We start from the raw sequence: 13,447 nt of genomic DNA, 5'->3' as shown, positions 1-13,447 counted from the left end.
ATATATAATGCTTCCCATATAGCATGACCAATGGGCCGCTCTACAGTTCCAGAAGTTCAAAAACATCAGCGAATATAACTCTGCAATGTTTTGAATAGTATCTCATCTGAGATTTTGTGGAATTGAATGATCATGACATGCTACAGAAGACGTTCACCATTTTCCACGCATCGAAAGTAACCTTGTGTTGTAATTGATCTAGGGTTTAAGAAAAAGTTTAACGCTTCGGGTAAGCGACAGAATTTTAAAAATTTTCTTTTAACTAGTAAAACGATTTTACTAACCTAGACAAAGATCAAGTACATGTAAATAAAACTATTATGAGCATAATAAATTTACTAACCTTTTTGAAGCTTGAACGTTGATGAGCCTTCGGAAGGTTGAAAACGTTCGTCTCCCTCGCAGCACGTCTCTCTTCTTTCCTCGGAAACTCGAGCAACCACGAAAGTTTCTATCACCATAATCACTCAAGAAAAATAGGAATTAGTGTGTGGGCGCTTTTAAACACTACGACTCAAGAACAAGTCTCAAAGTTGAAGAGCTAAAAACGCTAGGTCAAATGAGGACCTAGGTGCCAAAACAAAAACGAAAAGAACTAAGAGATAGAAGGAGAAAGGGGCGGCCAACCTAGAGAGAGAAGCTCTCAATCTCTAAAACTTGGGATGAATGAAATGTGAAGAATGAGAGCTCTATTTATAGGAGAGGTTTTACCTTCAATAAGGTAGTTTCCTCTTCTATAGAATATCACATATTCATGAGCAAATATTCTCTCCTTCTCCCTTAGCGTCACACGGCCAATATACCTTCTAGAAGGCTTGGATTTGTTTCCTCTTTTGCTTCCCCTAAGCCTTGGCCGATTTCCCCTTATTCCTCTTAGAGGAAATTTGTTTCCTCTTTTTCTTTTGGCAAGTATCTTGATACATTCATGCAAAAAAATCTCTCCCTTTATCTCATTGGGTTGGGCGGCTAAGAAGGCCTTCTAGAAGGTGTTTCTAGACTTTCTTCTCTTGTTCATGATAACATAAGAAAAGCCCCTTAAGAATTTTCAATAAAATTCTTATGAAATGAAATTAATCCACAAGGCCCAATTAAATCAATTTTGGCCGAGTGGTCTTAAGTCATCAAATGACCTTGTCAAAAAATTTATTGACATTCATTTCATCCTATGTCCAAAAAGACAAAAATACCCTTTTGACAATTTTCGTAAAACTTGTCTCGTTCTTGTTTTGACTTAGCTTCTAGTTTAACTATTCCTACTCGATGTGATTTGTGACAGTGACCTCATGGATCCAAATGAACAAAGCTTGAGCTAAATACTTGGACTCAAAAGTTCACAAACCTTTTCCAAGTTTAGCTTAATGTCAACTGACTCCACTAAAGAGTTGACACTGAAAATCTCTCGGTTCAAATGAATTTGTTTTCTACTCAAGAATTCAACCTAATTGTAATGAGTGGATCCACAGAATATTATCAGTGTTTACCCATCATGAATATCATCAGCTAGACGGGGTTTACAAAATTACCATTTTACCCTTCTAGTTGTTATTTCCTCAACTCCTTTGTCGCATGTGAATAAGTTAGAAACAATGTATTGATAAGGAGCTAACAAGTCACATTGTTTCATCCAAAAGGGTCGAGACTTAATTTGGACACTGGCCAGTTCATTTATTCACATTCCAATGAACAAAGCATGAGGTGATATACATTGCATTTCAGCAATCTTGTACATGAATTCCATATCTATGAGAACTTCACAAAGTTACTCATGACATTCTCACAACTTAGTACTTCACCAATAGGGCCTGTTCAGAATCACATAGTGAGTCCGAACTCGGACTTTCTCAAATGAGAATACGTAAGCTGTGAAATGACATGTCTCATTTCTGGATTAAGGTAAGCATGATGCAATTCATACGTAGTGACTTCGAGACATAAGATGTTAAATGGTTTGTCCTTATTTTGTCTCTAGAAGTGCACTGGTCAATTCAGTACCTTCGGAAGATACCTAGAAGAACTATAGAGTCTCTAACTCTCAATACCTCATAACCAGACATCATAGATTCTCCTAACAATCGTACTGAGGTTAATAGTCATTTGACCCTTAGATTGCGAATATATCGTTTTAAGAAAACTACGAAGAGTTTGTTCATGCAAATCTACATTTGTCTCTTCGTAAGTTGTTAAGTTTGTTTATGGACTAAAGACTAATGTTTTATCATAAAGCTTCAAACAGACAAGGAAGAATGAATGAACGTTTCAACTTTTATTAAACGAATAAGCAATTACAAGCAAGAGTCTTCGTGAGACTTTATTACATCAAATGTACAAAATAAAGACTACAACTCTTCTTGTGGGCACCATTGACAACACCTTGTAACAGCAATATCACGTTCGAGGATGTACGAGTTATTATGAGCTAATCACTTGTCTACTAATTGCAGAGAAGCATAGTGGGCTACTGTAAAGAATCACCAATCTCGTCCGACGAGTTCAAAAGCGTAACCTGAAGGAAACGGCGTAACTATGAAGAATCTAATCAATTGAAGTTTATTCCAGGACGAGGTCGTGGTCATGGACGTGGTCGTAGACACGGATGCGGCCGAGGTGGTTATAATCATAACCATTCTTATAATATCACGAAAGATTCTCATAAGAAGCAACAAGATGAAAGAGATCATGATTATCCCCACATAAGGGAAAATACGCGAGTTCTTTCAAGGATAGTGGAGACACTTGTCATGGATGTGGCTCTAAATGGCACAGGGCTAAGGTTTGCCGAGTCTCAGAGCACGTGTGCAAATTGTACAAAGCGTCATTGAAGAGGAGAAAAAAAGGTCAACTTTATTGACCAGGAACCTTTAGATGGTTCCACTCATCTTGATGCTTCCAACTTCATTTGTGGTCTTGCTCACACGGTTGCTGGTTCTCCTGATTTTGCTGAACACTGTAAAGATAAAAAGTAGTGCGTATGCTTTATTAGCTTGTGTTTCCCATGCTTGGGTATGAAGCAAATTGGTCCGATATTTTACTTAGCTATAGAAAATGTATAATATATATAATATTCTTAATATGTTAGATATGTATTATGTTTAATATTTCCTAATTATGCGTTGTAATAAACTAATATTTTATAATAATAATAAAAAATTGTTTTCTCATAATTCTCTTTGTTTTATTTGAAGTTTTTCAAATTGATAAATCCAATTGTGAGGTGAGCCAATGAGTTGATGTTGGAGAAATTTGCGTACCCAATAGTGAAATTACACACACTATTATAAAGGATAAAAGTTATTCTTAATGTTAAAACCAACAAAAATATTTGTGAAAACAATATCAGGTCTTGTATATCTTATTGGAGGTATTGTTAAGAAAAATTTTACACTGCCAAACGGCATAAAATTCACAATAAATGATGTCTTATTTTCACTAAGATCCAAACAAAAAAAATTAGTTTTAACGAGAATATAATTTAGTTTTAACGATAAATATTCTCATGGATTTGATACTCAGTCTATAACTAAAGGTACCGTGAAATATATGTGTCTTACGACATCCAAATATGGAAAGAAACAAATTTTATAAAAACTAACAATGCTTTGTATTGGATTGCACTACACGTCCATGCAATAGAATCAAATTATGTAGTTATTGATTCTTTAATATTAACTACATGGCATAATCGTTTGGGTCATCCTAGTTCAATTGTGATGCGGATGATTATTGTAAATACACATGCGCATCCATTGTTGGGGTAGAAGATCCCTCAAGGTAATACTTTCCGATGCAATGCTTGTTCTCTCAGAAAGCTTATCATAAGACATTCACCGGGAAAAGTTGAAACATAATCATATGTGTTCTTGAATGTATTCAAGGTGACATATGTGGGTCAATTCAACCACCATATGGAGTATTACGATTCTAGATGATATTAATATATGCCTCTAGTAAATGGTCACATGTTTGTCTGTTATCAACTCGCAATATGGCATTTGCAAAATTACTTGCACATATAATCTAATTACGAGCTCAATTTCATGATCATACAATTAAGAAAATTAGGCTCGATAATGCTGGTGAATTTACATCCCAAACATTTGATGATTATTGTATGCCGGTTGGGATTCATGTTGAGAACCTTGTTGCTCATGCACATATACAAAATGGTATAGCTGAATCATTAATCAAACACCTCCAACTTGCATTGTATCTCAACTTCAATATGGGGTCATGCAATATTACATGCTGCTGCATTAATTCGCATCCGACCAAGTGCATATCATAGATACTCCCCTTTGTAACTTACATTCGACGAAGTACCAAATATATATCATCTGAAAATTTTTGGATGTGCTATTTATGGGCCTATATATAGCACCAGCTCAAAGAAAAAAGATGGGACCTCATTGGAGAATTGGAATTTATGTAGGCTATGAAATTCCATCTATTATTAGATATCTTGAACCTCAAATTGGTGAGTTTTTATAGCACGTTTTGTTGATTACCATTTGATGAAGAAAATTTCTCAGCATTGGAGGGAGAAAGAAAACAGATGGAAAGACAAATTATTTTGTCTGTACCAACATTGCATCTTGATATTTACACAAAAGACTATGAAGAAGAAGTGGAAAGGATTGTACATTTGCATGATATTGCAAATTAGCTTCTTCATGCGTTTACAAAATTTACAAACACAAAGAAAGTGACTAAATCATACCTTCCACCTGCGAATGCTATTGCGCAAATTGATGTCCAAAAGGACAACTTAAAAATAAAGTTACTCATGAAGTCACAACACCTGAAGCATGGAAGATCATTCGGTTCGAAAGATAAAAATCTCCGAGAAAGAAATGGAGCAGAGAAACAAGATGACCTCAATATGGAGGAATGTATTCCAGAAATAAAAAACGAGGAAAATCAAGAAATTTTGATTAATTATGTCGATACAGGTATACAATGGAACCGAAATGATGAAATTGATGATGCATTCTCTTATAGTCTGTCATGCTACGCCGTGGACAAAAATGATGGGGATCTCGAACAAAGGTCTATTATTGAGTGTAAAAATAGCCACGATTGGGGTGAATGGAAAATTTCAATTCAAACCGAACTTGACTCACTTAACAAGCGCAATATTTTTGGGCCTATAGTACTCACACCTATGTGAGACCTGTTTGATACAAATGGGTATTTGTACGAAAGAAAAATGAGATTGTGAGATACAAAGTTTGACTTCTTGCCCAAGATTTTTCTCAAAGACCTGGGGTTGATTTTGAATAAACGGAATTCCCTGTAATGGATATGATTACATTCAGATACTTGATCAGCCTAGCAGTGCATGAGAAACTAGATATGCATTGTTGGAATTGATCTAGGGTTTAAGAAAAAGTTTAACGCTTCGGGTAAGCGGCGGAATTTTAAAAATCTTATTTTGACAAGTAAAACGATTTTACTAACCTAGACAAAGAGCAAGTACACGTAAATAAAAACTATTATAAGCATAATAAATTTACTAACCTTTTTAGAAGCTTGAACGTTGATGAGCCTTCGGAAGGTTGAAAACGTTCGTCTCCCCTTGCAGCACGTCTCTCTTCTTTCCTCGGGAACTCGAGCAACCACGAAAGTTTCTATCACATGAATCACTCGAGAAAGAAAGGAATTAGTGTGTGGGCACTTTTAAACAAGACGACTCGAGAACAAGTCTCAAAGTCGAAGAGCTAAAACCACTAGGTCAAATGAGGACCTAGGTGCCAAAACAAAAACGAAAAAATAACTAGAGCGAGAGAGGAGAAATCGGCCACAAGGTCTAGAGAGAGAGTCTCTCAATCTCTAACTTATGTGGAATGAATAAAATGAGAGGAATTAGGGCTCTATTTATAGGAGCGGTTTTACCTTCAATAAGGTAGTTTCCTCTTCTATAGAATATCACATATTCATGAGCAAATATTTCCCTTTTCTCTATCCAAGTCACACGGCCAAACTATACCTTCATGACACCTTGGATTTGTTTCCTCTTTCATTTTCCTTCTCCCTTGACTTGTCTTGGCCGAAATTGCACTTTCCTCTTTGAGGAAATTTATTTCCTCTTTTTCTTTTGGCAAGTATCTTGATACATTCATGCACAAAAATCTCTCCCTTTTTCTCATTGGGTTGGGCAGCCAAGAAGGCCTTCTAGAAGGTGTTTCTATATTTTCTTCTCTTGTTCATGACAACATAAGAAAAGCCCATTAAGAATTTTCAATAAAATTCTTATGAAATGAAATTAATCCACAAGGCCCAATTAAATCAATTTTGGCCGAGTGGTCTTAAGTCATCAAATGACCTTGTCAAAAAATTTATTGACATTCATTTCATCCTATGTCCAAAAAGACAAAAATACCCTTTTGACAATTTTCGTAAAACTTGTCTCGTTCTTGTTTTGACTTAGCTTCTAGTTTAACTATTCCTACTCGATGTGATTTGTGGCAGTGACCTCATGGATCCAAATGAACAAAGCTTGAGCTAAATACTTGGACTCAAATGTTCACAAACCTTTTCCAAGTTTAGCTTAATGTCAACTGACTCCACTAAAGAGTTAACACTGAAAATCTCTCGGTTCAAATGAATTTGTTTTCTACTCAAGAATTCAACCTAATTGTAATGAGTGGATCCACATAATATTATCAGTGTTTACCCATCATGAATATCATCAGCTAGACGGGGTTTACAAAATTACCATTTTACCCTTCTAGTTGTTATTTCCTCAACTCCTTTGTCGCATGTGAATAAGTTAGAAACAATGTATTGATAAGGAGCTAACAAGTCACATTGTTTCATCCAAAAGGGTCGAGACTCAATTTGGACACTGGCCAGTTCATTTATTCACATTCCAGAACAAAGCATGAGGTGATATACATTGCATTTCAGCAATATTGTACATGAATTCCATATCTATGAGAACTTCACAAAGTTACTCATGACATTCTCACAACTTAGTATTTCACCAATAGGCCCTGTTCAAAATCACATAGTGAGTCCGAATCTGACTTTCTCAAATTAGAGTACGTAAGCTATGAAATGGCATGTCTCATTTCAGGATTAAGGTAAGCACGATGCAATTCATATGTAGTGACTTCGAGACATAAGAGGTTAAATGGTTTGTTCTTATTTTGTCTCTAGAAGTGCACTTGTCAGGTCAGTACCTTCGGAAGATACCTAGAAACTATAGAGTCTCCAACTCTCAATGCCCCATAACCAGACATCATAAATTCTCGTAACAATCGTGCCGAGGACAATAGTTCTATGACCCTTAGATTGCGAATATATCGTTTTAAGCAAACTACGAAGAGTTTGTTCATGCAAATCTACATTTGTCTCTTCGTAAGTTGTTAAGTTTGTTTATGGACTAAAGACTAATGTTTTATCATAAAGCTTCAAACAGACAAGGAAGAATGAATGAACGTTTCAATTTTTCATTAATGAATAAGCATTTACAAGCAAGAGTCTTCATGAGACTTTATTACATTAAATGTACAAAATAAAGACTACAACTCTTCTTGTGGGCACCATTGACAACAAACTCCAACTTGACTCAAAGAAGATGTGTGTAGTCCTTCATGCCTAATCCCTCTCGATGGTTGTCGAAGACCTTGTTCGCTAGGGCCTTGGTGAATGGATCTGCCAGGTTGTCCACCATTGAGATCTTCTTCACTTCCACATATCCGCGTTGCACGATCTCTCGAATCAAATGGTATTTCCTCTCAATATGTTTAGAGCACTTATGGCTTCGAGGTTCCTTTGAGTTAGCGACAGCCCCACTATTATCACAATAAAGGGTCATGGGCTCATCGACGTTTGGAACAACTTCCAAATACTTAAGGAATTTTCTAAGCTATACAGCCTAGTTGGATGCTTCACAAGCAGCCACATATTCTGCTTCCATTGTGAAGTCAGCAATGCAAGATTGCTTAATACTTCTCCACACAACAGCTCCACCATTAAGGATGAACACAGATCCCGAAGTGGATTTCCTGGAATCCTTATCCGCTTGAAAATCGGAGTCGATATATCCCGTCATAGTCAGGTCAGTTCCTGTGTATGTAAGCATCAAGTTCCTAGTTCTTCGAAGATACTTAAGAACATGCTTAACAGCAATCCAGTGCTCGGGTCCAGGGTTAGATTGAAAACGGCTAACTACGCCAAGGGTGAAACATATGTCAGGTCTAGTGCAAAGCATAGCATACATGAGGCTTCCTACAGTAGAGGCGTAAGGAATTTTCCTCATATCTTCAATCTCTTGTGCAGTCTTGGGAGACTGGTCCTTAGAGAGTGAAACTCCATGCCTAAAGGGTGTTTAGCCCTTCTTGGATTCTTGCATCGAGAAGCGATCCATCACCTTATCAATATAAGATGCTTGAGAGAGCGACAGAGTCCGGCTTCTCCTAGATCCTTCATATCGAATTGCTTTGCCAGCCAGACCTTAACCTCAGATAATTTACCCCCATCATTACGTATGAGTAATATATCATCGACATATAGTACCAGAAACACAACTTTGACTTTGTGCATTAACTTGTAAACGCACGGCTCATCTATTGACTGCTCAAAGCCGAAGCTCTTTACAGTTTCATCGAATCTAATATTCTGTGACCTAGATGCTTGCTTTAATCCATAAATGGATTTAAGCAACTCACAAACCATGGTCTCTTGAACTTCTTCCACGAAACCGTCTGGTTGAGCCATGTAAATGCGCTCGTCGAGATTGCCATTCAGGAAGGCTGTCTTGACATCCATTTGTCATATCTCATAGTCGAGAGCTGCAGCTATGGATAGGAGTATGCGGATGGATTTAAGCATCGCGACTAGCGAGAAGGTTTCCTCATAGTCAATCCCTTCTTGTTGGGTATAACCCTTAGCCACAAGTCGTGCTTTGAACGTCTCGATGTTCCCATCCGAACCCATTTTCTTCTTGTATATCCACTTACACCATACAGGTTTAATCCCTTCAGGAAGGTCTACAAGTTTCCAGACTTTGTTGACATACATTGAGTGCATTTCAACTTTCATGGCGTCAAGCCAAAGGTTTGATTCAGAACAAGTCATCTCTTGGCTATAGGAAACAGGGTCATCCTTGTCGGAAACGGCTACGAGAATGTCTCCATAGGACATGTACCTGTCAGGCTTTTGAGTAGCCCTCCCACTACGTCGAAGTACTACTTGATGAGATTCTGATGAGTTAGGTTGTGTTTCAGTTGGGGTAAGAACAGTTCTTACAGATGAGGTAGAAGCTTCCTCTCCCAACTTTTCTTCAAGCACAATTTTGCTTCTAGGTTTTGCATCCTTCATAAAGTCCTCCTCAAGGAAACGAGCATTCGTGCTAACGAAAGTCTTATTGTCCTCGGGACCATAAAAAATGAAACCTTTGGTTTCCTTTGGATATCCCACAAACAGGCACAATTCTGACCTACTAGCCAACTTGCTAGTCTTTTGCCTTAGCACATGTGCAGGGCAACCCCTGATTCGGATGTGGCCCAGATTTACTTTACGGCCAGTCCATCTTTCATAAGGAGTACCAGGAACCGTTTTAGACGAAACTTGGTTCAGAATGTAAGCGGCTGTTTCGAGGGCATATACCCAAAAGGAAAGAGGGAGTGATGAATAACTCATCATTGATCTAACCATCTCCATAAGAGTTCGGTTTCTTCTCTCTGACACTCCGTTTTGTTGAGGTGTGCCAGGTGCGGTAAGCTGAGAAGCAATACCTTCTTCTTTAATAAAGTCATCAAACTCTCCAGTCATATACTCACCTCCTCGATCAGATCGAAGGGTTTTGATCACTTTGCCAGTTTGCTTTTCCACTAAAGCCCTAAAGACCTTAAATACGTTAAAGGTCTCGGATTTGTGTTTGAGCAAATAGACAAACCCATATCATGAGTAATCATCGGTGAAGGTAACGAAGTATACGTATCCTCCACGTGCATGTTGACTGAGCGGACCACATACCTCAGAATGTACTAGTTCCAGCAACTCAGTGGCTCTTCGACCCTTATCGGAGAAAGGTCGCTTAGTCATTTTTCCTTCTATGCAGGATTCACAAGTAGGTTGTGAACCTATTGTAGAGGCTTGGAGTGGACCGTCACTCACAAGTCTCTTAATCCTATCTAGACTGATATGACCAAGTCTTAAGTGTCAGAGGTATGTTGATTTTGTTAGATCGGAGGATTCAGAAAGTTTGATCCTCTTTGGCTCCCTAATTAGATCGTTATCTATTTCGGTGTCTAAAAGAGAAGGTTGAGTGGGATAAATGTAAAAAAGAGCACTCTTCATACATGCATCAGTGACAAAAGAATTATCAGGAAATGAAATACGAATTCCATTCTTAATGAACTTTAAACAATAATCTTTCTCACGAAGACGAGCAACAAATATTAAGTTCTTCCCAAAGGAAGGAATGAAATAAACATTATTCAAGTTTAAAGTGCAGTCTTCGAAAGACAGCTTCATAAATCCCACAGCCTTCGCAGACACCAGGCTCCCATCACCCCATTTGAAGCAGAAGTCACCTTCCTCTAAGCTCTTGGTTTTCTTGAAACCATTCAAGGAACAACAAATATGGTTAGTAGCAGCGGAGTCAAGAATCCATGTTGATACATTATCAGCTACTAAGCATGCTTCGGTAATTAGTACAATACTATGTTCCTTTGTTTTGAGGTAGGCAGAACACTTCTTCTTCTTGGCCTTATGAGGTCTCTTCTTCGATCTAGAGGTGGAGGCTTTGTGCTCAGTAGCATGTGCCTCTTCATGATTCCTCTTTCTCTTAGTGAGACCTTCAGCAGTAAGAAGCTCCTTCATAAGCTTGGTAACAGTGTACTCTAGCTTGTTCATGGAGTAGTTCTTCTCGAAGGTATCAAGAGACACGGGGAGAGTTTCTAAGATCATATCTATGACATTCTTCCCATTAATCTCATATCCTAGGATTTCCATTTCATTCAGATAACTAATGATCAGTATCATAAGGTCTCTGACAGGAGTCCTAGCCTTCATGTGACAGTCCATAAACTGTCGGACTGCTTGTTGCCTTGCTTGACGCCTTTGCCCTCCAAATATCTCATGGAGATTGTAGGGCATGTCAGCGGTAGTCTCGATGTCACGATGTTGTTGTTGCAACATATTGTTCATTGATGCTAAGATATAGCATCTCGCAATCTCATCGGATCGAAGCCAGGCCGCTAAGGCGTCTTTGTCCTCTTGAGTCGAATTATCATTCGTCAGAGGAGGACACGGGGTGGTGAGTACCCATTTGTGCTTGGTAAGGATTATGTCGAGGTTATGTTTCAAATAAACGTAGTTTTTGGTTTCGTTTGAGGAAAGGATGATTGAGAGAGGGTTGAGAGACATAATGCTTATAAAAGTTTAAACAAGTTTATGATTAGTCTTTGGTTTAGGGTTTAAGTTTCTTAAAGACTTGATAAAATCCAAAGGTGTTATAAACCAAACGATAATTTACTCCATCAAGAGAAGGCCGCAAAAAATCTCCATTTATAAGTCACATTGTTTCATCCAAAAGAGTCGGGACTCAATTTGGACACTGGCCAGTTCATTTATTCACATTCCAAGGAACAAAGCATGATGTGATATACATTGCATTTCAGCAATCACTTTCTCAAATGAGAGTACGTAAGCTGTGAAATGGCATGTCTCATTTCAGGATTAAGATAAGCACACGATGCAATTCATACGTAGTGACTTCGAGACATAAGAGGTTAAATGGTTTGTTCTTATTTTATCTCTAGAAGTGCACTGGTCAATTCAGTACCTTCGGAAGATACCTAGAAGAACTGTAGAGTCTCCAACTCTCAATGCCCAATAACCAGACATCATAGATTATCCTAACAATCGTACTGAGGTCAATAATCCTTTGACCCTTAGATTGCGAATATATCGTTTTAAGCAAACTACGAAGAGTTTGTTCATGCAAATCTACATTTGTTTCTTCGTAAATTGTTAAGTTTGTTTATGGACTAAAGACTAACGTTTTATCATAAAGCTTCAAACAGACAAGGAAGAATGAATGAACGTTTCAACTTTTTATTAATGAATAAGCAATTACAAGCAAGAGTCTTCATGAGATTTTATTACATCAAATGTACAAAATAAAGACTACAACTCTTCTTGTGGGCACCATTGACAACATGCATCTCATAGATGTTGTCACAATTTATTTATACAGATCGCTTGATACTCATATATATATATATATATATATATATATATATATATATATATATATGAAGACTCCTGAAGGGTTCAAGATGCCTGTAGCATTTAGTTCAAATCCTAGAGAAAGATAATCCATCGAATTGCAAAGATTTTTATACAGGTTCAAACAATATGAACCATGTGGTTCAATTGTTTAATAGGGTTATGTCAATAGCTATCTCTGTTCTTGCGTATTCATTAAGAAAACAAAATCTAGGTGTGTGGTCATCGCTATTTATGTTGATCATTTGAACATCATTGGAACTGATGAAGAGATCAAAGAAGTAATCTCTTACCTAAAGAAAGAATTTGAAATGGAAGACCTTGGGAAGACAAAATATTGTACTGGCTTCCAAATTGAGCATGCGAAAAATAAAATGTATGTGCATCAATCAAATTACACAAAAAAAGGTGATAAAAGTTTTCATATGGATAAGTCAAATCCTTTTAGTATCCTAATGGTCGTTAGATTCTTAAATGTAGTAAAAGAATCATTTCGTCCGTGTGAGGTATCTGAACATATTCTTGGTCCTGAAGTACCATATTTCGGTGCGATTGGAGCTCTAGTGTACATTTCTAATTGCATCCGGCCTAATATAACTTTTGCAGTTAATTTATTAGCAAGATTTTGCTCAACTCCCACGAAGAGACACTAGAATGGGATCAAACATGTGTTTCATTGAATTCAAGGAACGATTGATTTATGATTATATTATCCTAACAATACGAAACGAGCTTTGGTTAGATATGTAGATACATGTTACTTATTAGATCTAAAATTTTGATTAGTCACAAAGGCAAGATGTCGCACACAATGTGTTGACAATGTGTCCGACAACTTGCTTGAACACAGATAATGGATAATCAACAAACAGTGCGACAAATAAACGACACACAATATGGTTACCCAGTTCGGTGCAACATCACCTACGTCTGGGGGCACTCTGCCAGTGGAAATGATTTCACTATATAGTAGTCAATAGTACAAGAAAGGTCTTATATGATTACAACCCAAAATCAACGCCCTAGAGACTATTACCACGAGTGAATACCTAGACCAGGGACTCCCCCTGAATTTGAGATCCTCCTCTATTCCACTCTTCGAGCAAACGCCTATGCTCGGATGACTTCAGTCTTCAAACGCACGTGAGTCTTCAATCACGTAAACACATAACCCAAATCACTCAAACACTCAATCTTTCTGGAATAGTAT

The sequence above is a fragment of the Urtica dioica genome, chromosome 7 (assembly GCF_054948205.1).
Source record: "Urtica dioica subsp. dioica isolate 48M chromosome 7, U.dioica_male_clone48M_v1_H2, whole genome shotgun sequence".
NCBI classification, from domain to species: Eukaryota; Viridiplantae; Streptophyta; class Magnoliopsida; order Rosales; family Urticaceae; genus Urtica; species Urtica dioica.
The sequence above is the reverse complement of the archived record's forward strand: the minus strand, read 5'-3'. Positions refer to the sequence as shown.